Source organism: Chiloscyllium plagiosum, unplaced genomic scaffold (assembly GCF_037043375.1).
Source record: "Chiloscyllium plagiosum isolate Xiang-an unplaced genomic scaffold, Cpla_swu_hap1 HiC_scaffold_10, whole genome shotgun sequence".
Lineage (NCBI taxonomy): Eukaryota > Metazoa > Chordata > Chondrichthyes > Orectolobiformes > Hemiscylliidae > Chiloscyllium > Chiloscyllium plagiosum.
In genome coordinates, this window is record NW_028270148.1 from 4,875,292 (window position 1) to 4,902,341 (window position 27,050).

Below are 27,050 nucleotides of genomic sequence, written 5' to 3' on the forward strand. Positions count from 1 at the left end.
GTCTTGGAGCTCCTACACTGAGAGTGGGCCTTGCTGAACAGGTTGAGAACCAGCCAAAGTCCCTGAAGCGGCTAGATCCCTCCCTCAGAGGCCTTAGTCCAAAGCCCTACGTCACACACAGGTGGAGAGACACAGACTACACTGCACCTTCCTGAGGAGTGTCCCTTTGACAGATGAACAGACTCATCACCACAATCACCCCCAGCAAATCAGGAGGGGATCACTGGGCTCTTGATATTTTAATTTGGTGAATAATATATTGGGATATTTCGCCAACAATCACGAAATGAAGAAAAAGTGAAATATAGAACTACTGATTTAATTCATTTAAGACACTTTACAGCTCAAGTAGAAACATTGTTTTTGAGATTGTGGAAGACATTTTAAAACATAAATTAAAAATAAAAAGCAAATATTAGGATTGGATCCCCAAATTGCAGCCTGTCCATCACCCACACAATCAGAGATCAGTTAGTATCATGTAAACAGGACTTATCCATTAGAGTCAGTTGGGTTCCTGTCCCACTGATATCAATCCACACTTTACAGTAATAGACCCCAGTGTCTCTGGGCTGCGTGCTTGTGATGGTCAGAATGAAGCTGTTATTGGAGGGGTCTCTGGAAGACTGGAATTACACAGTGAACCCTGGACTCCATTGTGTGATGTTCCTCACGTGATGTGTTAAAGCCCACTCCATTTTCTTCCCTGGTTGCTCCTGGTCCCAGTGAACATCGGTGTGTGCCACTGCAGCGTTCCTCATAGTGCACTGTAACCGGGTAGTGTGACCCTCAGTGACACGTTCCAGGCTTGGAGACTGGAGAAGGACTGGGGCATTTTCAACTTTAAGAGAAAATATGTGATTAAATTAAAACTAGTCTGAAAGCTGGTAAAATCTCAAATACTTAACAAAGGACATATCAGTTCATGCTATCTTGGGTAATATCTCGACCTAGTGCGGATGATACTAAGGTTGATGGAGTTGTGGATAGTGACGAAGGATGTTTTAGGCGACAGAAAGACATGGATAAGCTGTAGAGTTGGGCTGAGAGGTGGCAAATGGAGTTTAATGTGGAAAAGTGTGAGGTGATTCACTTTGAAAGGTGTACCAGGAATGCAGAGTACTGAACAAATGGTAAGATTCTTGGTAGTTTAGATGTGCAGAGAGATCTCTGTGTCCATGTACATAGATCCCTGAAAGTTGCCACCCAGGTTAATAGGGTTATTAAGATGGCATTTGGTGTGTTAGTTTTTATTAGTAGAGGGATTGAGTTTCAGAACCATGAGATCATGCTGCAGCTGTACAAACTTTAGTGCAGCCACATTTGGAGTATTGCGTCCAGTTCTGGTCACCGCATTATAAAAAGGATGTGGAAACCTTGGAAAGGGTTCAGAGAAGATTTAGTAGGATGTTGCCTGGTATGGAGGGAAAATCTTATGAGGAAAGACTGATGAACTTGAGGCTGTTTTCACGAGAGAGAAGAAGGTTGAGAGTTGGCTTAATTGAGACATACACTATAATCAGAGGCTTAGATAAGTTGGACAATGGGAACTTTTTTCCTTGCATGCTGATGGTTAGCAAGAGTGGACATAGCTTTAAATTGGGTGATTGATGTAGGACAGATGTCAGAAGTAGTTTCTTTACTCAGAGAATAGTAGGGGTAAGAAATGCCCTGCCTGCAACAGTAGTAGACTCGTCAACTTGAAGGGCATTTAAATGATCATTGAATAGGTAAATGGACATCAACTAGCCACAAAAAGAATGAAATAGTAGAGGTAAAAAGTCTGTTTGGAGGTGGTGGAAATTTGGATGATTTGGTTTATGCGGATGATTTGGTTTATGCGAAGGTTGGTAGGGTGAAAGGTGAGCACCAGGGGCGTTCTGTCCTTGTTGCGGTTGGAGGGGTGGGGTCTGAGGGCGGAGGTACAGGATGTAGACGAGATGCGTTGGAGGGCATCTTTAACCACGTGGGAAGAGAAATTGCGGTCTCTAAAGAAAGTGGCTATCTGGTGTGTTCTGTGGTAGAACTGGTCCTCCTGGGAGCAGATCCGGCGGAGGCGGAGGAATTGGGAATACGGGATGGCATTTTTGCAAGAGGTAGGGTGGGAAGAGGTGTAATCCAGGTAGCTGCGGGAGTCGATGGGTTTGTAAAAAATGTCAGTGTCAAGTCGGTCGTCATTAATGGAGATGGAGAGGTCCAGGAAGGGGAGTGAGGTGTCAGAGATGGTCCAGGTAAATTTAAGGTCAAGGGATATATTTCCCTCCCCACCCCTTTCCGCCTTCCGCAAAGATCGTTCCCTCCGTGACTACCTGGTCAGGTCCACGCCCCCCTACAGCCCACCCTCCCATCCTGGCACTTTCCCCTGCCACCGCAGGAACTGTAAAACCTGCGCCCACACGTCCTCCCTCACCTCTATCCAAGGCCCTAAAGGAGCCTTCCACATCCATCAAAGTTTTACTTGCACATCCACTAATATCATTCATTGTATCTGTTGCTCCCGATGCGGTCTCCTCTACATTTGGGAGACTGGGCGCCTCATAGCAGAGCGCTTTAGGGAACATCTCTGGGACACCCTCACCAATCAACCACACTGCCCTGTGGCCCAACATTTCAACTTCCCCTCCCACTCTGCCGAGGACATGGAATTCCTGGGCCTCTTTCACTGCCGCTCCCTCACCACCAGACGCCTGGAGGAAGAACGCCTCATCTTCCGCCTCGGAACACTTCAACCCCAGGGCATCAATGTGGACTTCAACAGTTTCCTCATTTCCCCTTCCCCCACCTCACCCTAGTTCCAAACTTCCAGCTCCACACTGTCCCCTTGACTTGTCCAGACTTGTCCTACCTGCCTATCTCCTTTTCCACCTATCCACTCCACCCTCTCCTCCCTGACCTATCACCTTCATCCCCTCCCCCACTCACCTATTGTACTCTATGCTACTTTCTCCCCATCCCCACCCTCCTCTAGCTTATCTCTCCACGCTTCAGGCTCCCTGCCTTTATTCCTGATGAAGTGTTTTTGCCCGAAACGTCGATTTCACTGCTCCTTGGATGCTGCCTGAATTGCTGTGCTCTTCCAGCACCACTAATCCAGAATCTGGTTTCCAGCATCTGCAGCCATTGTTTTTACCACAGCAATGTTTGTGCTTTCTCTGAGAACATGAGAATCTGGGAATGGGGATTGTGTTATTCACGAGTCTAAAAGGTACTATTATGTACAGCTGCTTCAGAAATGGAAGGGGCTCCTATTATACATAAACATGACCATCTTCAGGCACGGCAATATCTGGGCTAACAATAGTGATTGGGTGACAGAGAGCAGGATTATTTCTCATGCTTCATATGATCTGTTGCAAGATAGAGTCGGAGACCTTTGTACTCTCAGGTCATAGGGTGTGATGCAGTGATGATGCTATCAGCATGTAGAATAACAGATTCAATCAGTACAGGAGAGGCCTTTCAGCCCATCAAGTGGTCCCATCAAACACTCCATTGAACCTACTCTAGTCCCAATTGCCATTACTATGCTCACAGCCTTGAATGTTGTGACATTTCAGTTGCTCCTGCAAGGACATTTCAAAGGTTGTGAGATTTCCAGCCTCAGCTCTCTTCCCAGGCAGTACATTTCAGATTGTCACCATCCTTTGTGTGAAAAGACCTTTCCCCTCTCAACCTCCTGCCTTTTATAGAATTATCGAGTCATACAGCATGGAAATAGAATCTTCAGTCCAATTCGACCACATTTCCCAAATTAAACTGGTTCCATTTGCCGGGCATTTGGCCTGTATCCAATGAAACCTTTCCAATTCATTGACCTGTTCAGGTGTCTTTTGAATGTTGTAACTGTACCTGTATCTATCATGTTCTCTGTCAGTTCAGATACGAATCAGTCTCTGTGAAAAAATTGCTCCCCAGGTCCCTTTTAAATCTTTCTCTTCTCACTTTAAAAATCTGTGCTCTAGTTTTGAATTTGCCTTCCGTAGGGAAATGGCTGTTGCTATTCCTCTTATCTCTGCCACTTCTAATCTTCTGCACTGCACTCAGATTCCCAAACCCCATGACCTTCTCTGCTCCAAAAAAAACAGCCCAAGCTTATCTAGCCTCTCTTCATCACTGAAATGCTCCATCCCAGGCAACATCCTGTTGAATCTCCTCTGTACCCTCTCAATTTCAATTACATCCTTCCTATTGTGTGGTGACCAGAACTACACACAGTTCTCCAGCTGTGGCCTGACTAATGTCCTGTATAACCCCAACATCACCTCCCTGCTCTTACAGTTTATGCCTTGACTGATAAAGGCAAGTATCCCATTTGCCTTCGTATCAACCCTTTTACCCTGTCCTGCCACCTTCAGGGATCTCTGGATAAGCTCTCCAAGCTCCCTCTGTCCCTCTGAGCTTCCTCGTGTCCTGTCATTCATTGAGTCCTCCATGTCTCAGACAGATGACCTGACACACTGACTGTGAGACTGAGAACAACAACCAATGAAGTGGAATTAAAAACCCAACCTAATGGTGACAATTGAAACCTGGTCAATGGTCATCAATAACTTCCCAGTTAATGAACACATCTGTCAGAGAGGGAAACCTGTTGGTTATAACTTTGAGTGCGAGCAGCAGCTAAGGTAAGACTGTTTGTTTTAAAATTACTTACCGGTAGCGGGCAGCGGTGTTTTTTTTTCTCTCTTTTACAGAAAGAGCGGGAGCAGCAGGGGGAAGTGACGAAGACCGGAGGGGCAGCCGGGTAGGTTTTTTCCTATAAAAGCGAGCAGGAGAAGAACCCGAGGCACTACGGAGGTAGTGCCTCCCACCCGCCCTCCTCCTCTAACCTAAATAATAAGACCCGTTGTGGTAAGTAGGTAAGTGCTGCATTTTGCTTGTTGTATTCTTTAGACCTAGTTTTTTTTTATATAAAAGGTTACCTTCAGAGGGATGGCAGTGAAGGCAGTGCAATGTTCCTCTTGCAACATGTTTGAGGTGAGGGATGCCATGGACGTCCCTGCTGATTACACTTGCAGGAAGTGCACCCATCTCCAGCTCCTCCAAGACCGCGTTAGGGAACTGGAGCTGGAGTTGGATGAACTTAGGATCATTCGGGAGGCAGAGGGGGTCATAGATCGGAGCTTTAGGGAAGTAGTAACTCCAAAGATGGCAAATAGATGGGTGACAGTGAGGGGGACTGGGAGGAAGCAGCCAGTGCAGGGACCCCCTGCGGCCGTTCCCCTCAAGAACAAGTATACCGTTTTGGATACTTGTGGGGGGGGGGGGGGGGGGGACTTACCAGGGGTAAGTAACGGGGCTCAGGCCTCTGGCACGGAGCCTGTCCCCATTACTCAGAAGGGAAGGGTGGAGAAGAGCAGAGCAATAGTAATTGGGGACTCAATAGTTCGGGGCACAGATAGGCGGTTTTGTGGGAACGAGAGAGACTCACGTTTGGTATGTTGCCTCCCAGGTGCAAGGGTACATGACGTCTCTGATCGTGTTTTCCGGGTCCTTAAGGGGGAGGGGGAGCAGCCCGAAGTCGTGGTCCACATTGGCACCAATGACATAGGTAGGAGGAGCGCTGAGGATGTTAGACAGGCTTTCAGGGAGCTAGGTTGGAAGCTCAGAGTTAGAACGAACAGAGTTGTTGTCTCTGGTTTGTTACCTGTGCCACGTGATAGAGAGTCGAGGAATAGGGAGAGAGAACAGTTAAATGCGTGGCTACAGGGATGGTGCAGGAGGGAGGGATTCCGGTATTTGGATAACTGGGGTTCTTTCTGGGGAAGGTGGGACCTCTATAAACAGGATGATCTGCACCTGAACCTGAGGGGCACCAGTATCCTTGGTGGGAGGTTTGCTAGTGCTCTTGGGGGGGGGGTTTAAACTAACTCTGGGAACCCAGACTGTAGCTTTAGGGTGCAGGACCTGGAGTGTAGGGAGGTTAGGAACATGGCATCATTTTCAAAGGAGGGTGCCTGTAAACAGGAAAGTGGCTTGAAGTGTGTATACTTCAATGCAAGAAGTATACGAAATAAGGTCGGTGAACTTGCAGCGTGGGTTGGTACCTGGGACTTCGATGTTGTGGCTATTACGGAGACATGGGTAGAACAGGGACAGGATTGGCTGTTGCAAGTTCCAGGGTTTAAATGTTTTAGTAGGGTCAGAGGTGGGGGCAAAAGAGGGGGAGGTGTGGCATTGCTTGTCAAAGATAGTATTACAGCTGTGGAAAGGACGATGGATGAAGACTCACCATCAGAGGTAGTTTGGGCTGAGGTTAGGAATAGGAAAGGTGAGGTCACCCTGTTAGGAGTTTTTTACAGGCCTCCTAATAGTCCTAGAAACGTAGAAGAAAGGATTGCGAGGATGATTCAAGAGAAGAGTGAAAGTAATAGGGTGGTTGTTATGGGGGACTTTAACTTTCCTGATATTGATTGGGAAAGCTATAGCTCAAGTTCGTTAGATGGGTCAGTGTTTGTCCAATGTGTGCAGGAGGGTTTCCTGACACAATATGTAGATAGGCCAACAAGAGGTGAGGCCATACTGGATTTGGTTCTGGGTAATGAACCAGGCCAGGTGTTAGAATTAGAGGTAGGTGAGCACTTTGGGGACAGTGACCACAATTCGGTGACTTTTACTCTAGTGATGGAGAGGGATAAGTGTGCACTGCAGGGCAAGAGTTATAGCTGGGGGCAGGGAAATTATGATGCGGTGAGGCATGACTTAGGATGTGTGGCCTGGAAAAGTAAGCTTCAAGGCAAGGGTGTAATTGATATGTGGAGATTGTTCAAGGAGCAACTATTGAGTGTCCTTGATAAGTATGTACCCGTCAGGCAGGGAGGAAAGGGTCGTGTGAGGGAGCCGTGGTTTAATAAGGAATTGGAATCCCTTGTTAAATGGAAGAGGGCGGCCTATGTAAAGATGAGGCGTGAAGGTTCAATTGGGGCGATTGAGAGTTATAAGGTAGCCAGGAAGGACCTGAAGAGAGAGCTAAGAGCAGCAAGGAGGGGACATGAAAGGTCCTTAGTTGGTAGGATTAGGGAAAACCCTAAGGCTTTCTATAGGTATGTCAGGAATAAAAGAATGACTAGGGTAGGAATAGGTCCAGTCAAGGATAGTAGTGGGAAGTTGCGTGTGGAGGCTGAAGAGATTGGGGAGACACTGAATGAATACTTTTCGTCAGTATTCACTCAGGAACAGGACATTGTTGTCGATGTGAGTACCGAGTCACAATTAAGTAGAATGGATGGCTTTGAGGTATGTAGAGAAGAGGTGTTGGAAATCCTGGAAAGGCTGAAAATAGATAAGTCCCCTGGGCCTGATGGCATTTATCCTAGGATTCTCTGGGAAGCAAGGGAGGAGATTGCAGAGCCATTGGCCTTGATTTTTATGTCCTCGTTGTCTACAGGAGTCGTGCCAGAAGATTGGAGGCTAGCAAATGTGGTTCCCTTGTTTAAGAAGGGGAGTAGGGATAACCCTAGTAACTATAGGCCAGTGAGTCTCACTTCTGTTGTGGGTAAAATCTTAGAGAGAATTGTAAGGGATAGGATTTATGAACATCTGGATAGGAATAATGTGATCAAGGATAGTCAGCATGGTTTTGTGAAGGGCAGGTCGTGCCTCACAAACCTTATTGAATTCTTTGAGAAGGTGACTAAGGAGGTGGACGAGGGGAAAGCAGTAGATGTGGTGTATATGATTTTAGTAAGGCGTCTGATAAGGTTCCCCATGGTAGACTACTGCAAAAAATACGGAGGTATGGCATGGAGGGTGAGTTGGAGGTTTGGATTAGGAGTTGGCTGGCTGGAAGAAGACAGAGGGTAGTAGTTGATGGCAAAGGTTCATCTTGGAGTGCCGTCACTAGCGGTGTTCTGCAAGGATCTGTTTTGGGACCATTGCTGTTTGTCATTTTTATAAATGACCTGGAGGAGGGGTTAGAAGGTTGGGTGAGCAAGTTTGCGGATGATACGAAAGTCGGAGGAGTTGTAGACAGTGAGGAAGGATGTGGCAGCTTACAGCGGGATATTGATAATCTGCAGAACTGGGCAGAAAGGTGGCAAATGGAGTTCAATGTAGCTAAGTGTGAGGTGATTCATTTTGGTAAGAGTAAGAAAAAGATGGGGTACTGGGCTAACGGTCGGATACTTGGTAGTGTGGATGAGCAGAAAGATCTTGGTGTCCATGTACACAAATCTTTGAAAGTTGCCACCCAGGTAAATAGTGCGGTGAAGAAGGCATATGGCGTATTGGCTTTTATTGGTAGAGGAATTGAGTTCTGGAGTACTGAGGTAATGTTGCAGTTGTATAAGACTCTGGTGCGGCCGCATCTGGAGTATTGTGTGCAGTTTTGGTCGCCATACTATAGGAAGGATGTGGAGGCAGTGGAACGGGTGCAGAGGAGGTTTACCAGGATGTTGCCTGGTATGGTAGGAAGATCGTATGAGGAAAGGCTGAGGCACTTGGGGCTGTTTTCATTGGAGAAAAGAAGGTTTAGGGGTGACTTGATAGAGGTGTACAAGATGATTAGGGGTTTAGATAGGGTCGACAGTGAGAATCTTTTTCCACGTATGGAGTCAGCTATTACAAGGGGGCATAGCTTTAAATTAAGGGGGGGGGATAGGTATAGGACAGATGTTAGGGGTAGATTCTTTACTCAGCGAGTCGTGAGTTCATGGAATGCCCTGCCAGTAGCAGTGGTGGACTCTCCTTCATTATGGGCATTTAAACGTGCATTGGATAGGCATATGGAGGATAGTGGGCTAGTGTAGGTTAGGTGGGCTTGGATTGGCGCAACATCGAGGGCCGAAGGGCCTGTACTGCGCTGTATTCTTCTATGTTCTATGTATGTTCTATAACTGGGCTGGTCTGTATGTGACCCCACACTCCTAGTAATGTGATTGCCTCTAAACAACCCTCTGAAAAGACACTAACAAGACAGTCAGTTCAAGGGGCAATTAGGGATGAGTAGTGAATGCTGGCCCAGGAACAAAATAAAAATAAACCTTCACTCAACATGGCCCTGTGTTTATTGCAATCACTCTGGGGATATGGGTATGGTTGTCTGCGCCAGCTCTTATTGCCCATTACTAGTTTCCCTGATGGTGGCATGAACTGATAGTGGGCAGTGAGTGCAGTGTGGTCAAAGGCCATTATTGGTCATGTCTGACACACACACACCAATGAATAATGGACAGCACTTTCTTTGTAGCCTCAAGGTGTTAAGATCAACTGCAGCCTCAACTGTCATTGGCTCTGGGATACACAAATTCCCCACCGGCTGGTGAGAGGCTGGGAGCTTCCAGGCAGGAACCACTGAGTTACTTCCTGGATAAACCCAGAACATCTGAAATTTTACTTTGTTGCTGCATTTGTGTAAAGATTAATTTTGGAAACTAATACTGTTTTTAAATTGTGGTTCAACAGGCTCTGAACAAACTTCCAAAACCTAAACTAAATAAGCCATCTTTCTATGCGATGCCTGGCTTTTGGAACATAAGGATGATCAGAGACATTGTGATGAATCCCTGCTTTGGATTTAAAAAGTTCTTGTTACTGTAACCCTGCCATCCCTGGACACACCTTCAACTTCATAACACTGACTGCAGGGCACTCTACCCAGAATGTCTCACTATGATACTGACTGTAGGACTCTCTTCACAGAATGTGTCACTGTGATACTAATTGCAGGGGACTCTTCCCAGATCATGCACACTCGTTGATATAAGTTTTAAATAGTTGAATTTTCAACACTGATCCTTACCCTGTCTGGCCTAATGTGAGTCCTGAAGCATAGTTTAATTTGATTAATTCGTATCTCTTCTTTGAGTACTTCAGAGTCAGCAATAAATGCTGCCTAGCCAGTGATATCCATGAACAAATGGATGAAAGATCTCACTAGTCACAGCCTGAAAGAGACTAATTTATCCCTGTTTCCTGTTGTGAATCCATCCTGTATTCATGATAATGATGACTCTGTCTATCTGCATTGAGATTTCTATTATTATCATCACCATTATTGTTATTATTTTGCAATTACTGGTGGTGAGGTGCCTTCTTGAACCATGACAATCCATGTGCTGTAGGTAGATCTCCAATGCACTTGGGAAGTGCATTCCTGGATTTTGACCCAGCAACAGAGAAGGAATGGTAATATATTTACGAGTTAGGATGGGGAGTGGCTTGGAGGGGAACTTGCAGAGGCTGATGTTCCCATATGTCTGGTGCCCTCGTCCTTCTAGGCAGATGTGGACATGGGTTTGGAAGATGCTGTCTATGGATCTTTGGTGAATTACTGCAGAGCATCTTGGAGATGGTATATGTTACTATTACTGAGCATCGGTGGAGAAGGGAATGGGTGTTTACGGATGTGGTGCTGTTACGACACAGCGATGAACCCCTCTGTTACTTAACCAAACACCCAGAAAAGCTCACCTCACCTCTTAGTCTGTCAAAATATGAGCGACAGAGAACTTTTAAAGAATTATTTAAAGAAAATAACATCAACTTATTTTTTAACTGTAAAAGTGAACATTAAACAATTATTCACAACTCTTAGCCTCCCCTTTCTCTCAACTGCTTATTACCTGCTTCCAACTCTATAACAATATAATGTTCCAATAAGACACTTATTAAAATTACATCAACTTAATTTCAAAACCATGCAGCCGTTGTCATCTTCAGTGACTTCACTCTTACGGCTGCTGAATTCTCTGGGTCATCTTCCTCCTTTTTACTGCGAGTATGTTTCATGAAAAATGGTATCTTTGATAGAGAGTTTCCTCATTTCTTGGGTCTCTCTCGATAGCTGTTGCTCCCTCTCCAATTTTTAAAATGCCTGCATTTTTATATCTCCAACCTCAGATCATCTCATTGGTTCGATGTTGGCAAAACAATAAATTTAAACTCAATTCGGTTTCAGTATTCTGAGGCATAATTTAAACTGATTGGTTAAATTCAAATTGTTGTCAAATCAGCAATCAAAACTCAGGTATCTGTTTGACATTTTCAATTTTCCAGTACATTCTGGGACTGCCACCTAGTCATATACACAGGTTCTTGTAAGCGTTCAGTTCAGGACAGTATTCACTCTCCCTTAAGGCACAGTACATGCCTTCAACTTCATAACAGTGTCAATCAAGTGGGCTGCTTTGTCCGGTATGGTGTCAAGCTTCTTAAGTATTATTGGAGTTGCACCATCCACTAAAGTAAGGTATATTCCATCACACTCCTGACTTGTGGTTTGCAGATGGTAGGCAGGCTTTGTGGAGTCAAGAGGTGAGTTGGTCACTGTAGAACTCCTAGCTTCTGTCCTGCTCTTTCTGAATTTGGAAATGCATTGTTTCAGTTTCTGAGGAGATGTGAATGGTGCTGAACATTTTGAAATCATTGGAGAACAGCACCAATTCTAACCTTATGATGGAGGGAAGGTTAATGATGAAGCAGCTGAAGATGTTTAACGAAATGTTGTTTGTAGGTCACGTGATCCACACTGCAAAGGGTGATTGGTCCTCATAACCTCTGCAAATGGACAGTGTTATAATCTGTGTGTATTGCCCTTTGTCTGTAACTGAATAATGCCCAACTCTTTGCTTGTACTTTCTATTTAAAATAACGATTTTACTTTTTTTAAATGATCAATGTTCAGATTTGATATGAGACTCTCTCTTTGCCACATAAGGAATAATTTGGATTGACTTTATTTTAAACCATCTCCAAATGTTGGGTGTAATTTATTTAACTGCAAAAAAGCAGGTTTGATTAGACAAACAATCTCACAGACAGACTAAGAAATCAAGACAGTTTACAGTTAAAGGGAGCTGTATCCTCAGGAGCAGGCATGCAGCTGATGGTTTACTGATCTGCATTGAGTATTCACCATCAGCTCAGTGTCAGAGAGTTGTTGTTGTGGTTCTGTTCGCCGAGCTGGAAGTTTTTGTTGCAAACGTTTCGTCCCCTGGCTCAGAACTGACAGCCAGACTACTGCGACCCCTAGGACTCATAATGGCACACAAACCAACAGCCACGCTCAGACAACAACTCACCAGAACGAAGGACCCGATACCCAACATGAGCAAGACGAATGTAGTGTACAAAATACCATGCAAGGACTGCACTAAACACTATATAGGACAAACAGGAAGACAGCTAACAATCCGCATACATGAACATCAACTAGCCACGAAATGACACGACCAGCTATCCTTAGTAGCCACACACGCAGACAACAAGCAACATGAATTCGACTGGGACAACACTACTATCATTGGGCAAGCCAGACAGAGAACAGCCAGGGAATTCCTAGAGGCATGGCATTCATCCACAAACTCCATCAACAAACACATCGACCTGGACCCAATATACCAACCACTACAGCGGACAGCTGAAACCAACAACCGGAAGTGGCAGGGACAGACCACTATAAACACCGAAGGAAACATCAAAGAAGCGCTTCGCAGGAGGCTCCCAAGCACTGATGATGTCGCCTAGCCAGGGGATGAAACGTTTGCAACAAAAACTTCCAGCTCGGCGAACAGAACCACAACAACGAGCACCCGAGCTACAAATCTTCGCATAAACTTTGATCAGAGAGTTGTTCCTGAAAGTGGTTACAGGGATAAATGCTACAGAGCAGTTGTGGAGAGGGAACTGCAGCCACAATCATGGCATCAAATCCTTTCTCTTGTGGTGAGCTCTCAAATAATCTGTGGTCTCAGGCACCAATTCATCTCATCATTGAGTTGTACACCTTGTCTGAGCCAGCTGCCTGCAGTTTACCCCCCCCCCCCATTCCATGTTTGCATTGTTCTGGAGTGAAGTGGCTGCTGGGATCAGGTTCAATGTGAATGTGCAGGAGCAGAGAGCTCCATGTTCCAGCTCCAGTCCCTGAGTCACAGCATCGAGACCCACTCCAGGCCTCTGCTACACAAGAGCACATCCCATTCATTTATACTCCCAAAGGGCTAGAATATTCTGGGCCATTGGTGACAGGATCAGAAGTGGGAAGATTGGTCAAACAGAGTCAGGGGCAGGGAACCACTGACCCTTGAACACCCCAATCTCCCAGCCAGCTCCAACATTCCTGAGGCTCACAGTGAAGCCAGTGAGCTGCTTCACTAACATATATACTGACCCAATCCGGTGTTCCTCTTTCTCCCACATTGACTGGATCCCAATCAGATACCAAGGATTGATACCAGGAGATCTTAAGTCATCACCAATCAGGCTCAGGGAATGTGTCCTGGTTTCTATGCCAATTGTAAGTTCTGGAAAAGCAATGTTGAAGAGGAAGCTGGTTGGAGAAGGGAGGGGGAGGGACCAGGATGAGAGGAGTACATTGTGAGGGTCTGAAACGAGATTATCCCTGACCCATTCAGAGCAATGGGATGATCAGCCATTAAAGCCACAGCTGGATAGGGCTTCTGAGGAAAATATTGTGGGCGATGGTGATGGGGGAATGGCCACCACAGAGAGGGCTAGAAATAATGCGAGGGTGAGAGGGACAAGAGAGAGACAGAAGAAGTTTGGGAAAGGATGAGAGTGGGAGGAGCTGGAAGGGAGGGAGGGAGTACTCAGAAGGAAAGGAAGTGGAGAAGGGAGAACATGGAGGGTATGGAATGGAAAGACCAAAGATGAGATAGCAGGGATGAGAGGGCTGGAAGAAGGAATGGTCATTGGCTACCCCCTTCCACCTTCACCATCAAAATGCTGGAAGTAAAGGAAGGGAAACAGATCTTCTGAATTCAGCAGAAACCTTCCGAGAAGGGTCAAGGGTCAGACAGGAAGGTGGAAGGAGAACACAACCAGATCAGAAGCCATCTTACTGAATGGGATAGCAGACTCGAGGGGCTGAATAGTCTACTTCTGCTCCTATGTTCCTGTATAGGAAAAATGAGGGCAACAGTTCAGAAACAACTGGCAAAATTAAACCAACTCAAACTGCCAGGCAAGATTTAAACTTCAATGAAAACAGGAACCGAGCCAATCACACTGAGCAGCAGGCAATGTCGGAGTGGGATTATCATGAGACGATTTTACCAGAGATCCAGGCAACACTCTGGGGATCTTCCAACTTTAATGATCAAACTGTCAATCATTATTTTTCCCAACAATGTGACGAATGTCTCCAGTTTAAGGCATGACTTGCCTCATCCTGATCAAGCTCAGCTCTGCCTGGGCTATCTATTGACCCAGTGCTGGCTGCTAACTGGGGAATCCCAATAACCAGAGCCAGTGCTGAGGAAGGAAAGGCTGAGATTCCAAATCAGGATGGACTGGGACTTGGAGGGAACTCACAATTCAAGCTGTTCCCACAATGTCCCTGCTGTTGTTCCGCACAATGTTAGAGGGAGCAGCAGAGGGCTGTGTTCCAAATAATCTCAGTGAGGGACTGAACTGCCTCCTGCACCTTTCACCCCCATGCTGAGCTGCTGCACTGTCTGAGTGCCCAGTAATCTCAGGGTCTGAGAGAGTCTGAATGCCCAGTAACCTCAGTGGCTGGGACAGTTTGAGTGCCCAGTAAATCTCTGGGTCTCGGAATATATGGATATGAGATGGTTGTTGGTGAGGAAGCCTGAATCTGAAGTGTGAATGTGAAGTTGAAGCTGAGATGATTCTGCTCGAATGAGCTGCTCTTAACTGCTCCTTGCTGCAGAATGAAAGGGTCCTGTTGAACTACAGCTTCTTGACCATTTTATAACTGCGTACTCCGAGCTCCTTTCAGCAGTTGTCACTGTCAGCTGGCTGCTTCCTTGTCGGTGAAAGTGAACCTCAGCATAATGACATTCCCCTTCAGCCAGCTGGAATCGAACATGAACATCACTCAGTAATTTCCTCACAGACATCGGGAGGTGCTCATTTGTACACAGCAAGATCCCAGCAGCAGTAGCGCTGAGCAGATAGTCTGCTTTGGTGAATGTTGGGGAATGGACACGCATCACCCAGGGAGTTCAGCAGAACCTCTCTGTTCTCTGCCAAAGTATTGCCCAGGGATATTTTACATCCATCCGAGGCAGCAGAGAGGATCCAGATTTCACTCCTTGCCCAAAAGAGGGGCAGCTTTTACTGAGCAGCACTCCCTCAGTACTGCCCTGGAGGGTCAGCCCAAAATCTGTGCTCAGTTGTCACTGAGGCTTGAATTGACATCCATCTGAGTGAGCAGCAAGAGAGTCCCTACTGAGGCCTGGTTGCTATCCAAGAATGTTCGGAACATGATCTGGGAGGGAAAAGCTGGAACACTGGCTCATCCCCCCCTTCTTAATCTCAGGTGTTGAGGTCAATGGAGCCACGCTCCTCTCTCCCCCAACTGCAGTAGCTCATTTGGAGCAGAGCAGGAATTGAATCTTCCTGACCCAGGGCTTGTTGTGGGTTTCAGCTCCTCACAGACACCAGACACCAATCAGTTTTATACTGAGGGAATGAAGAACATTGGAGATGGCGAAGGAAGTTGGAATTGAGATTGAATTACAGCCACAAGGTACTGGCTCATTCCCCCTTCTTAATCTCAGCCCTCAGAGAGTCCCCCTGCACCTGAACAATCCATTAGGAGGAACATAGATCCCAGGGCATTCTGTCTGTGATGGTAATCCCACAAAATGTGAGAGCATTTCCCAGGCACTCGAAAGTTGTGGACATTTCTGTTCATGCAACTTGTCCCAAGATTAAAAATAAGGAAATGATTGACTGCTCTTTGATTATTTTCAGTCAGAGCCTTTTGTGGAACAGTGTGTGTTACGAGTTATGATTTGTAATCATTCTGGTGATACTAATGTTCCTCCCGGATGTTGCTCTTGTTTCTCAAAATGCAGCAAAAACCAACAGTGGTGTTCCATTTCCTTACCACAACAGGAGGAACTGCTGCTCGCTCACTGCTCCGTGTTCGATCTGAAAGAAAACAGAATGAAACCTCTTCAGAATGGATTCTGGATTAGTGGCGCTGGAAGAGCACAGCAGTTCAGGCAGCATCCTGAGGAGCAGTAAAATCGACGTTTCAGGCAAAAGCCCTTCATCAGCACCACTAATCCAGAATCTGGTTTCCAGCATCTGCAGTCATTGTTTTTACCTCTTCAGAATGGAGCCAAGTCACAATAGAGCTCTTTAAACTGGGAAAGTTGGTGATGGGAAAATGCCAGTGTGACTTTGGGCAGTTTTAGAGGAAGGCACCTGGTGTGAATCCTAGACACTGCTCTCCGTTATAACGTTCATCATGTCAATCAGACAAACTCAGCACAGAGAGAGAGCACCATCCGCCAATCACACCTGCATTAGATCTTTTAAAGAGTTATTGTGCTCAACCCCACAGCCCTCTCTTGACAGTCCTCATCCTCAAATACCTGTCCAAACCCCTCTTCAAATTTGTTAACACCTTTTCAGGGATTGTGTTCCAGATCTTAGCAACTCTGTCCAGTGAGCAACTCTCTCCTTATCTTTGATCGAACATTTTTGTGATGAATGGTGTGTAATATATATCAGTTTTGAAATTTAGAATGATTTAAAAAGCAACACGTGAACATGGATTTGCATTGTTGAGATTCCTTTAAAAGGTCTGAAAGTCATTCTGGAACAGTAATTCAATGCAATAATTCTAAAAAGACACGTGACTGTTACCAGTGAATTGGGACAATCTCTGGAGTATTACAGAAATCAGTTGGATATACTTCTGAGTTTATGACAAGCAATGTAAATTCAGCTTTGAATTTTGTTTTGAGTTCAGTTCAAAAAATAAACAGAGATTAAGCTCAAAATAACCAAGATTTGAATTCAGAATGAAATTTGAGTTTCTCTCCCAGCTGGAATTTTCAATGGAGAAGATGCCAGTCAACACAGCAGCACTGTTTTTCCAGCCTGTGTTTTTTTTTCCAAACAGGAAGAACCTGTAAGGGAAACCTTCAGGTTGTTTGAACTGAAAAAAGTTGAGCCACTGGAACAGTGATTGATTCATGCAATTGGATTCAGACAAAAATCATGGAATTGCTTTCACAGTTCAAAACAGGGAAGTGAGCAGGAGTCAGTTCATTGGAAAATTAAAGTGTTGAGATTGGAGTATAATTCTGTGGATGCGGCTACAACGAATAATGATAGGAATGTGGGCGAAACATTGTTTTAATGATTGTGTTAAGGGACAGTTAAGTGACTGCTGGACAAGCATATGGACAGCAGTAAGTTGAGGGGTGCATAGATTAGGTTGATCTGAGATTAAGATAAATGGTTGGCATAATATTGTGTGCTGAAGGGTCTGTACTGTGCTGTACTGTTCTATGTTCTGTATTCTATGTTCTATGTTCGTCTCACTGTAATAAATATGTCAATCAGACAAATGACCTGCTCTGACCATTAGCTTATTAAACACATCATGAATCTAACCACGTAAAATGGATATTTGTAACAGAGAGTAATTCCTAGCAAATATTGTGATAATGATTGAATTAATTTGCTTACCATTCACTGTTGCACACACAGTGCTATAGTCTTCAACAGGGCTTCTAAAAAAATGCCACACATTAGCGTTATCACACATTTGCCACAAACAACGCTATAATGTTTAGACACTTGCGCTGGTAGACTTTACACTTTACACTAAAGACTTTTGAGGCTAGCTTAAAGACAGAAAGAATGCTCTAAATACTTGGATCATTTGCTAAAAAGGCCAGAATTTGTCTGAACAACAAAGGAAAGAATGTGACCAAAACCCGAGGGCATGGTGGGATACTTGGCCAAGTTGTTGTTATTTGTGACTGTGGAAGGGAGAGATTTCTTCAAAAAAACTTGCTGCACTGTCTGCTGGTAAAGACCGAGAAAGAAGCTAATGTTCGAATGGAGCTAGAACAAGTCCAGGATCAGAGGCATATCTCAGAAAAATAAGGTTGCAATTTAAGACTGAGATGAGGAGGAATTGTTTTTCTCAGAGTTGTGAGTCTTTGGAATACCTTGCCACAGAGAGCTGTGGGGGCAGAGTCCTCGTGTATATTTAAGGCTGAGACAGATAGATATTTGATCAGCCAGGGAATCAAAAGTTACAGGATAAGAGCGTGAGGAATGTTGGATCAGGCATGATTATATTAAATGACAGAGCAGGCTCGATGGGCTGAATGGCCTTCTCGGGTTCCTATTTCTCCTGGTCTCATAGTCACCGACTCACTGGAATGCTGTCCAGGATAAGCTAATACAGAAACAAAGAACAACTTCAGAATGTCTCTTTATCATTGGAAGGACCCAGACTGCAGGGCTATTATTATAGAACATAGAATGACACCTCGCAGAAAAGGTCCTTCGGTCCTTGATGTTGTGCTGACCTGTGAACTAATCTAAGCCCATCACCCTACACTATCCCATTATCATCCATGTGCTTATTCAAAGACTGTTTAAATGCCCCTAATGTGGCTGAGTTAACTACATTGGCAAGCAGGACATCCCACGCCCTTACCACTCTCTGAGTAAAGAATCTGCATCTGACATCTGTCTTAAATCTATCATCTCTCAATTTGTAGCTATGCCCCCTCTTACAAACAGATGTCAACATCCAAGGAAAAGGACTCTTTACTGTCTACCCTATCTAATCCACTGATCATCTTGTATGTCTCTATTAAGTGCCCTCTTAGCCTTCTTCTCTCCAATGAGAACAGACCCAAGTCTCTCAGCCTTTCCTCATAAGACCTTCCCTCCAGACTAGGCAACACCCTGGTAAATCTCATCTGTACCTTTTTCAATGCTTCCACATCCTGTAATGGGGTGACCACAACTGCACAAAATACTCCAAATGAGGCCACACAAGCGTTTTGTACAGTTACAGCAGGACATCACGGCTCCAGAACTCAATCCCTCTACCGATAAACCTAACACAGTGGGCTTTCTTATTAGCACTATCAACCTGGGTGGCAACTTTCAGAGATCGATATACATGGACTGCAAGATCCCTCTGCACATCAACACTACCAAGAATCTTTCCTTTGACTCAATATTCTGCCTACCTGTTATTCTTTGCAAAATAAATCACCTCACATTTATCTGCATTGAACTCCATTTGCCACCTCTCAGCCCAATTCTGCAGTTTATCCAAGTCTCCCTTGGAATGAAGATGGGTGATGAAATAAGGTAAATGAGGTGAAGAGCATACATTCAGAGAAAGGTAAAATATCAGAATGTCACACACACAGTCTCTTCAGTCTGAGCAATGTCCAAGATTGTCAACAACATTAATTTTGAGTTCCTCAGAATAGTAACTCACCTGACCTCCAAAGTCTATCCACCATCTACAAGGCACAAGTCAGGGGTGTGATGGAATACGCCCTAATTACCTGGATGGGGGCAGCTCCAACAACACTCAAGAAGCTTAACATCATCCAGGACAAAGCAGCCTGCTTGACTGGCACACATCCACAAACATTCACTCTCTCTACCACCAATGCTCAGTAGAAGCAGTGTGTACTATCTGCAAGATACACTGCAGAAATTCACCTTAGATTGTCAGACAGCACCTTCCAAACTCACAACTTCCTCTCCCTAGAACAAGGGCAGCAGCTACAAGGGAACACCACCCCCTGCAAGTTCCCCTCCAAGCCACTCCCCATCCTGCCTTGGGAATACCTGGTCTTGATGACCATTCTGCACTTCCACTGATGAAGCACTGCAGCCAGGTGCTCCCTCCCCTGGTCACACCAGTGTTCCCTCCCATTGACTTGCCAGTTACATTGAGCTGGCTCCCTGCTCCATAGATGTAGCTCCACACACTGCAGCTGTACACAGCAGTATCATTGAGAGTCACATTCACAAGGCTCAGAATGTAACTGTTCCTGCGGACATTTCTGGAAAGCTCAACACGATTGGGGAAAGCCTGGGCCTTGGTGAGGGTACCATTCACAAAGTGGCTTATTACCCACTCCCTGTTGCTGCCAGGTTATTGGTAGTGCCAATGGGCACAGTGTCAATCACACTGGCATTGTACATGGCACACTGGAACTTGACAGTTTCACCCTCTGCTACCTTGCTGACTACTGGATCCTGAATGAGAACTGGATCAACCAATGGATCTGTTCATATTGAAGAGAAAGAAAAATGTAACTTGAATTGTAACATTTTATAAAATCTCTCTCTGGTTAAGTAGAGTCATAGAGACAGAAAGCACGGAAACAAACTCTTCTGTCCAACCAGTCCATGCCGACCATGTTCCCAAGCTGAACTAGTCCTAGTTGTCTGCGTTTGGTCTACCCCTTCAAACCTTTCCTATTTAGGCACTTGTTGAAATTTCTTTTGAATGTTGTCACTGTATCTACATCCACCACTTCATCTGGCAGCTCATTCCACACATGAACCACACTCTCTGTAAAAAAAGATACCAGTAATGGCCTTTTTAAAGCTTTTCTCAACTTAATATGTTTCCTTGTAATTCTGAACTTCCTCACCCAAGGGATAAGACATTTGTTATCACTTTATCTGCACCCCTCATGATTTTATAAATCTTGTCAAGGGTCACCTTTCACCCTTTGGGGAAATCCCCAGGCATTCCAGCCCATCCTTATAATTCAAACACTCCATTCCCAACATCATTCTGATAGCTGTTTTTTGAACCCTGTCCAACTTAATAATATCATTCTGATGGTAGGGTGACCAGAACTGCACACAGTACTCCAGAAGAGGCCTCACCAATGTCCTACAATCTCAACATGATATTCCAACTCAAAAACTGACATGTTAGAGCAGTGAAGGCAAGTGAGGGAAATGCCATTGTAACAACTTGACACACATTTCAGAGAGCTATATCTCTCAACTCTTACGTCTCTCAATTCTACAAACTAAAATGTGCCCCCTAATTTTGAAATTAACCACCTAGGAAAAAGACCTTTGCTATTAATCTTAGATACGCCCCTCATGATTTCATAAATCTTTACAAGGTCACACCTTTACCTCTTACGCTCCAGTGAAAATGTCCCCAGCTAGCCAGCCCATCCTTATAATTCAACACTTCCATTCCCAGCAACATCCTGGTAAATCTTTTGAACCCTGACCAATTTAATAATATTCTTCCTCTGGCAGGGCTACCAGAACTGTACACGGTACCCCGTGGAAACACAAATGTCCTGTACAACCTCAATTTGACATCCCACATCCTATACCCAAAGGTCTAAACCATGAAGGCAAGCTTGTTAAATCGTGTCTTAAGCACCTTGTCTCTCTGCAATGTTACTTTCAAAGAACTGTGTATTTGAACTCCAAGGTCACTGTTTGATAACACTATGGAAGACCCTTGTTTGTCTTACCAAAATGCAATACCACACAGTTATCCAAATTAAACTCCATCTGCTACTCTTCAGCCCATTGCCACAGTTGATAAAGATCCCTTTGTAATCTTAGATAATGTTCTTCACTGTCCACCAATATTGGTGTCATATACAAATGTACGAACCATGCCTTTTATATTCCTTTTCAAATCATTTATACAAATGACAAAAGAAAGATGGTTCAGCACTATTCCCTCCAGTACACCATAGGTTACAGGCCTCCAAAAAATAATCCTCTACCACCACCTTCATCTTCTACCATCAAGCTGATTCTGTTTCCAATTGGAAAGCACTCTCTGAATCCCATGTGATCTCACTTGACTAATCTACTATGCAGAACCTTGTCAAAGGAGATACTAATGTTCATGTTGACAATGTCCTCTGCTCTGCCATCATCAATCGTTTTGCTTAGATTCTCAAAAATAACTCAATTTTGTGCGACACGATTTCCCACAAACAAAGCCATGTTGACTATACCTAGTCCTTACCTCTCCAAATGCATGCAAATCCTGTCTGTAAGAATCCCCTCCAACAACTTACCCACCCCTGATATCAGGTTCACACGTTGACAGCTCCCAGGCATCTCCTCACAGATTTTCTTCAATAAAAACACAAAAATGGCCAATGATGACTTGGAGAGGATGAACTGAATCTTCCTGTGTCGATATTGCTATTTGTAATTTGAGAGGGAATGATCTGAAATATAACCATTAGCTGAATGATTTCCAATTTGTTGGTATGATTCACTTTGTGAATAAACTATTGAGAGAAGTTCACAATGCTCACAACTGACTGATTGGAAGAGAGCAAGCAGCCATTTAAAAAGTTTCATTCTCACAGAAAACCAAAAGAAAAATGTTGAAAGTTTCAAACAGCCTGCAATCAATGCTCCCTGAGCACACTCTCTCTGATTCACTCTTGCTCCATTCGATTCTAAATCCTAAGAGAGTGCAAGGCTGTGGGGAGAGAGCAGGACATTGGCAATCAGGAATGATGCTCATTTGAAGAGTCAGTGCAGACAGGATGGGCTGAACGGTCTCCTTCTACACTGAAATGTTTCTGTGGTTCTCAGATTCTGTCTCTGAGCCAGATAGTCCCTGATTGCACTTGCCTGGAATTGAGTCAACAATGGCAAAATGAGGTCCTTCTGATCGGAAACTCAGACTTTCTCTTCCATTCCTGACCCAGGTTATTATCACAGGGTCGGGGAGTGTGTGGGGTCAGGACCCAAACACAAACCTGTGATATTGTTAGAAAGGCCTGGGACCCATACCATCCTCACTTGCAGTCACAGCTTCCTGTCCCTGATCCATGACTAATCTCCAATTCCCTAATCCAATGGAGAAAGGTTTTCAGGGAACCAATCCCTTTTCCTGATGTGACACAATGTCTGCAGCTCAGACTCCAGCTCCTCAACTTGGATCTAAACTTCCTCAAACGGCAAACCCTTCCTCCAGATGTGTTCACTCTGGATCCCATTGGACTCAGAGGGGATTTCATTGAAACCTGTAAGATCCTGAGGGGACTTGATCAGAAGGACATGGAAAGGATGGTTCCTCTTCAGAGAGAGTCTTGAATCAACCTGGAGAAGGTACAGAAGAAATTTGCAAGGATGTTGCTGGGTATGGAAGATTTCAGTTGTAAAGAAAGGCTGGATAGTTTGGGACTTTTTTCACTGGAGCGTAAGGAGGTTGAGCGGTGACCTTATAGAAGTTTATAAAACAGTGAGAGGTATAGGTAGACTTTATGATAGTTGTCTTTTCCCAAAGATGTGAAATTTCAAGACTCAAGAGCACCCTTTTTTAAGGTTAGCGGAAAGAATTTATAAAAAAGACATAAGAGGCATTTTTTTTTACACAGAGGTGGTTAGTGTGCAGAATGAACTTCCTGAGGAAGTGATGGATGTGGGTACAATTGCAACATTTAAAATGCATTTTTATTGATACATGAATAAGAAAGATTTGGAGGTTGTATGGACCAGGAGGAGGTAGGTGGGATTAGTTTGGTTTGGGATTCTGTTCGGCATGGACCAGCTGGAAGAAAGGGTCTGTTTCTGTGCCGTATGGCTCTATAATTAGGGGTCACAGTTAAAAAATAAGGAAGTGCACATTGAAGACAGAGATGAGGAAATGTTTTTTTTCTCAGTGGGTTGTGAGTCTTTGGAATTCCCTTCATCAAAAGGCAGTGGATGCAGAATCCTTAAATGTTTTTAAGGCCGAGAGAGGAAGATTCTTGATGACCCGAGGGATTAAAGGTGAACAGGAATAAGTCGGAATGTTGAGTTGAGATAATATTCGATCATCCATCAGCATTATTTAATTGACAGGATGGATAGACTTGATGGGCTGATTGGCCTACTCCTGTTCTTGTGTCCCTCTTTCTGTGTCTTTTAGACTAAAGGAATGAATGAGTGTCATAAGAAGGGGTGTAACCAGGATGGGATGAAGAAGGTTTTAGCTCAGGCAAAGGACATCAGAGGTAGAGATGGGAGTGTCATTGAGCATCAAGGAGTTGTGGGAAATGATTACCCAAAGTCTCAAGAGCTGAGAGTTTGTAATTTCCCATTTGAAACAAAGACCATGAGACCATGAGACCATGAGACCATTAGACCATGAGACCATGAGATATAGGAGCAGAATGAGGTCATTCAGACCATTGAATGTGTTCTGCAATTTGATCATGACTGAAATGTTTCCATTCATCATAGTCTCAAAGCATCGAAAGGAGGAGGAGTAGGTAATTCTGCCCATTTAGTCTCCACTGCCTTTCAACATAATCATGGCTAATCATCCAACTCAGTCCCCTGTTCACATTTTTTCCCCAATACTTTTTGATCCCATTAGCCGAAAGAACTTTATCTCACTCCTTTTTGAAATCATTCAATATTTTGGCCTTAATGCTTCCTGTGACAGAGAATTCCACAGGTTCCCCACTCTCTGGGTGAAGACATTTCTTCTCAAGGACCATTCAAAATGGACCATAAGTGCTGGCCCAACTAGTGGTGGCCATTAGCCAAGACTGAATGAAACAAAACCAGACAGAGACAGGAGAATGTTCAATACAACACTGAGAACAAACGAGATGGAGAAGCAGAAGAGAAAGAGTTTGAGATTGAGGAACTGGTCCAAGAGAAGAAACCGTTTATTCTATCTGTGAGTAAAAGAAGAGAACTATTCTATGTTTATATTGAGCTCTCTGCTTTCTCTGTACCAGAGGAATTTAACACATTCTCCTCTCCAATAAATCTATGTGGAAAAGGTTACTGTGTCAGATTATTCTAAGGTAAACAGGACTTACGTGTTACAGTCAGCTGGGTTCCATTCCCACTGATATCTCCCCACATTTTACAATAATAGACCTCAGTGTCACTGAACTGCATGTTTGTGATGATCAGAATGAAGCTGTTATTGGAGGGGTCTCTTAATGACTGGAATCGTTGAGTGAATCCCTGGGCTCTATTTTAAGTGTTGTTCCTCATGTTTTGTGTTAAAACCGACTCTGTGTTATGTCCTGGTTGTTCCCGGTGCCAGTGAACATCAGTCTGTGTCACTGCCATGTTCCTCATGGCGCAGTGTAACCGGGCAGTGTGACCCTCGGTGACACGTTCCAAGGTCAGAGACATTTACAGCTTTAAGGGAATAGTGTGAATAAATTAAATTTAGTTTGAAGGTTGTGAACAACTCCAATTTAAATTTAATGAGAAATGACAGATTGTAAGAGTGAAAAAGTAGAGGTAAGTATTCAAAATAAACAAGACATTTTAAACCAAAGCACTATGAGATAATGGAGTGTTGTAAGGCCATTTGGCCCATCGAGTTTGCTCTGCCATTTGATCATGGCTGGTATGCTTCTTAACACATTCACCTGTCTTCTTCCTGTAATCCTTGATCCCTTATAAATCAAGAAATATATCTGTCTCTAAATACGCTCAATGACTTGGCCTCAACAACCCTCTGCAGCAAAGAGTTTGATAGATTTAACACCCTTCAAGTGAAGAAATTCTTCCACATGTCAGTTCTAAGGGGTCGTTCCTTCAGTTTGAGGCTGTGCCCTTGGACCGTAGTCTCTCTTACCCATGGAAACATCTTCTTCACATCCACTCTATCCAGGCCTTTTATTCTGTAAGTTTGCATCAGATCCCCCCCCCCCCCCCCCCAACTTCCCTATAAACTTCATTGAATACAGGCCCAAAGCCATCGGCTATTCCTCATATGACAAGCCCTTGATTGTCAGGATCACTCTTGTAATCATCATCTGAACCTCCTTCAACACCAGTACACCCTGGCTTAGAGTCAAATCACAGAAATAAAGAACAAGAGGATCATTAAAAAAAAGCCTTAATAAATTCAGACCATGTGATGTTCTGAGAATTCCATCTCAAAAGGAACGGTGTCTCCTTCAGTTTCAAATCAAAAAGGTAAACCAATATAGATTTTGAGAGAGAATTAAACAAGTCAGCCACTGATGAGACTGTTTATTTTCCTGAAGGGTTAATGAATGAGAAAATACTTATTGCAGGCAATCTTGGTGCTTACACCCCAGTATCACTGAACAGAGCCGAATTAATAAATGACTTGGTCTATGGAGTTGTTGTAGTTGGAAGAGTGTAATACATTCCTATTAGGGAATTTATTTTTCTGGAATGACTTGGCAGATTCAAACACATTAGCTACCAAGGATGGTTTAACAACAATGGAGGTGAAATAGACTGAAATGGTATGGGGGGAGTATTCTGGATTGATTCCTGATGGTATAGTGACTAGATGTCAGGTTCACACAGTTAGAACAATGGGAAAAGTGGTTGATGAAACAATGCGTTTGATTGGAGTTACTGTTATCAGACTCAATTTTGAAAAACTTGTCGATGAAAAGAATGAAGAGAAACAGAAGACTGATATGTTCAGAATATCTTCTTTAGCAGAAATGGAAGAAATAAATCCTGACTTGGGAGAGTTTTATCAAATACCCTCCTGAGAATTGGAATCAGAAGAATCCCTGAGTGTTATTACTTGAAAGGTAAAGCATTAATGAGGAAATACCAGGTGATGAGGAATGGACAGTGATCCATCAGGTGGTCACTCCATCTGAGGATCAGAATGAATGTTCACAATTTAGCTCATGAAATTCCAATGGCAGGTCATTTATGGATGAGGAACACAAGCTAAAATATTTTTAAAAATTTATTGGTCAAGATTAGATAGAGCTGTTAAATTTTACCAGACAAGCTGGTCCATGTCAGGACTTGGGAAATCTCCAACCCTCAGTTAAAGCTTCACCTGAAATCCTGATCACAGCTTTTGAACAACCGTTTAGCAGGGTCTTAATAGGTTGTGTAGGAGCCCGACCTAAACCCAGGAATGACAACCAATGGGCCACTGCAGTGGTTCAAGAAGACAGCTCAGCACCACCTTCTCAAGGGCAATGAAGGATGGGCAATAAATGCTGGCCCAGCCAGTAACACCCACATCTCACAAACCAATTAAATAAATTACTGCACCTGAGCTCAGCTTCCTCCCCACAGAGAATCCATCCCCAAGATCACTCTCCATCACCTCCTCAATCTTCTTGATCACAAACTGATCTCCAATCCATTCATTGGGCAAGATGTTATTGTTGAAGGTGATTGTCATGTAAACTCTATTTACTGGTGATATTGAGCTGGCTTCCTCTCCCATTGATACTTTCCAACACTGAGCAGCAATAGACCCCAGTGTCACTGGGCTGCACGTTTGTGATGGTCAGATTGAAGTTGTTACTGGAGGGGTTTCTGGAAGGCTGAAATCGGTCAGTGAATCCTGGGCT

At 44.2% G+C, this 27,050-nt stretch overlaps 1 pseudogene; it reads right to left on the reverse strand.

Moving 5' to 3' along the window:
• Window positions 1–331: 331 nt before the first annotated feature.
• Window positions 332–26,923, reverse strand: LOC148148892 (uncharacterized; annotated as a pseudogene).
• Between the last annotated feature and the right edge of the window lie 127 nt (window positions 26,924–27,050).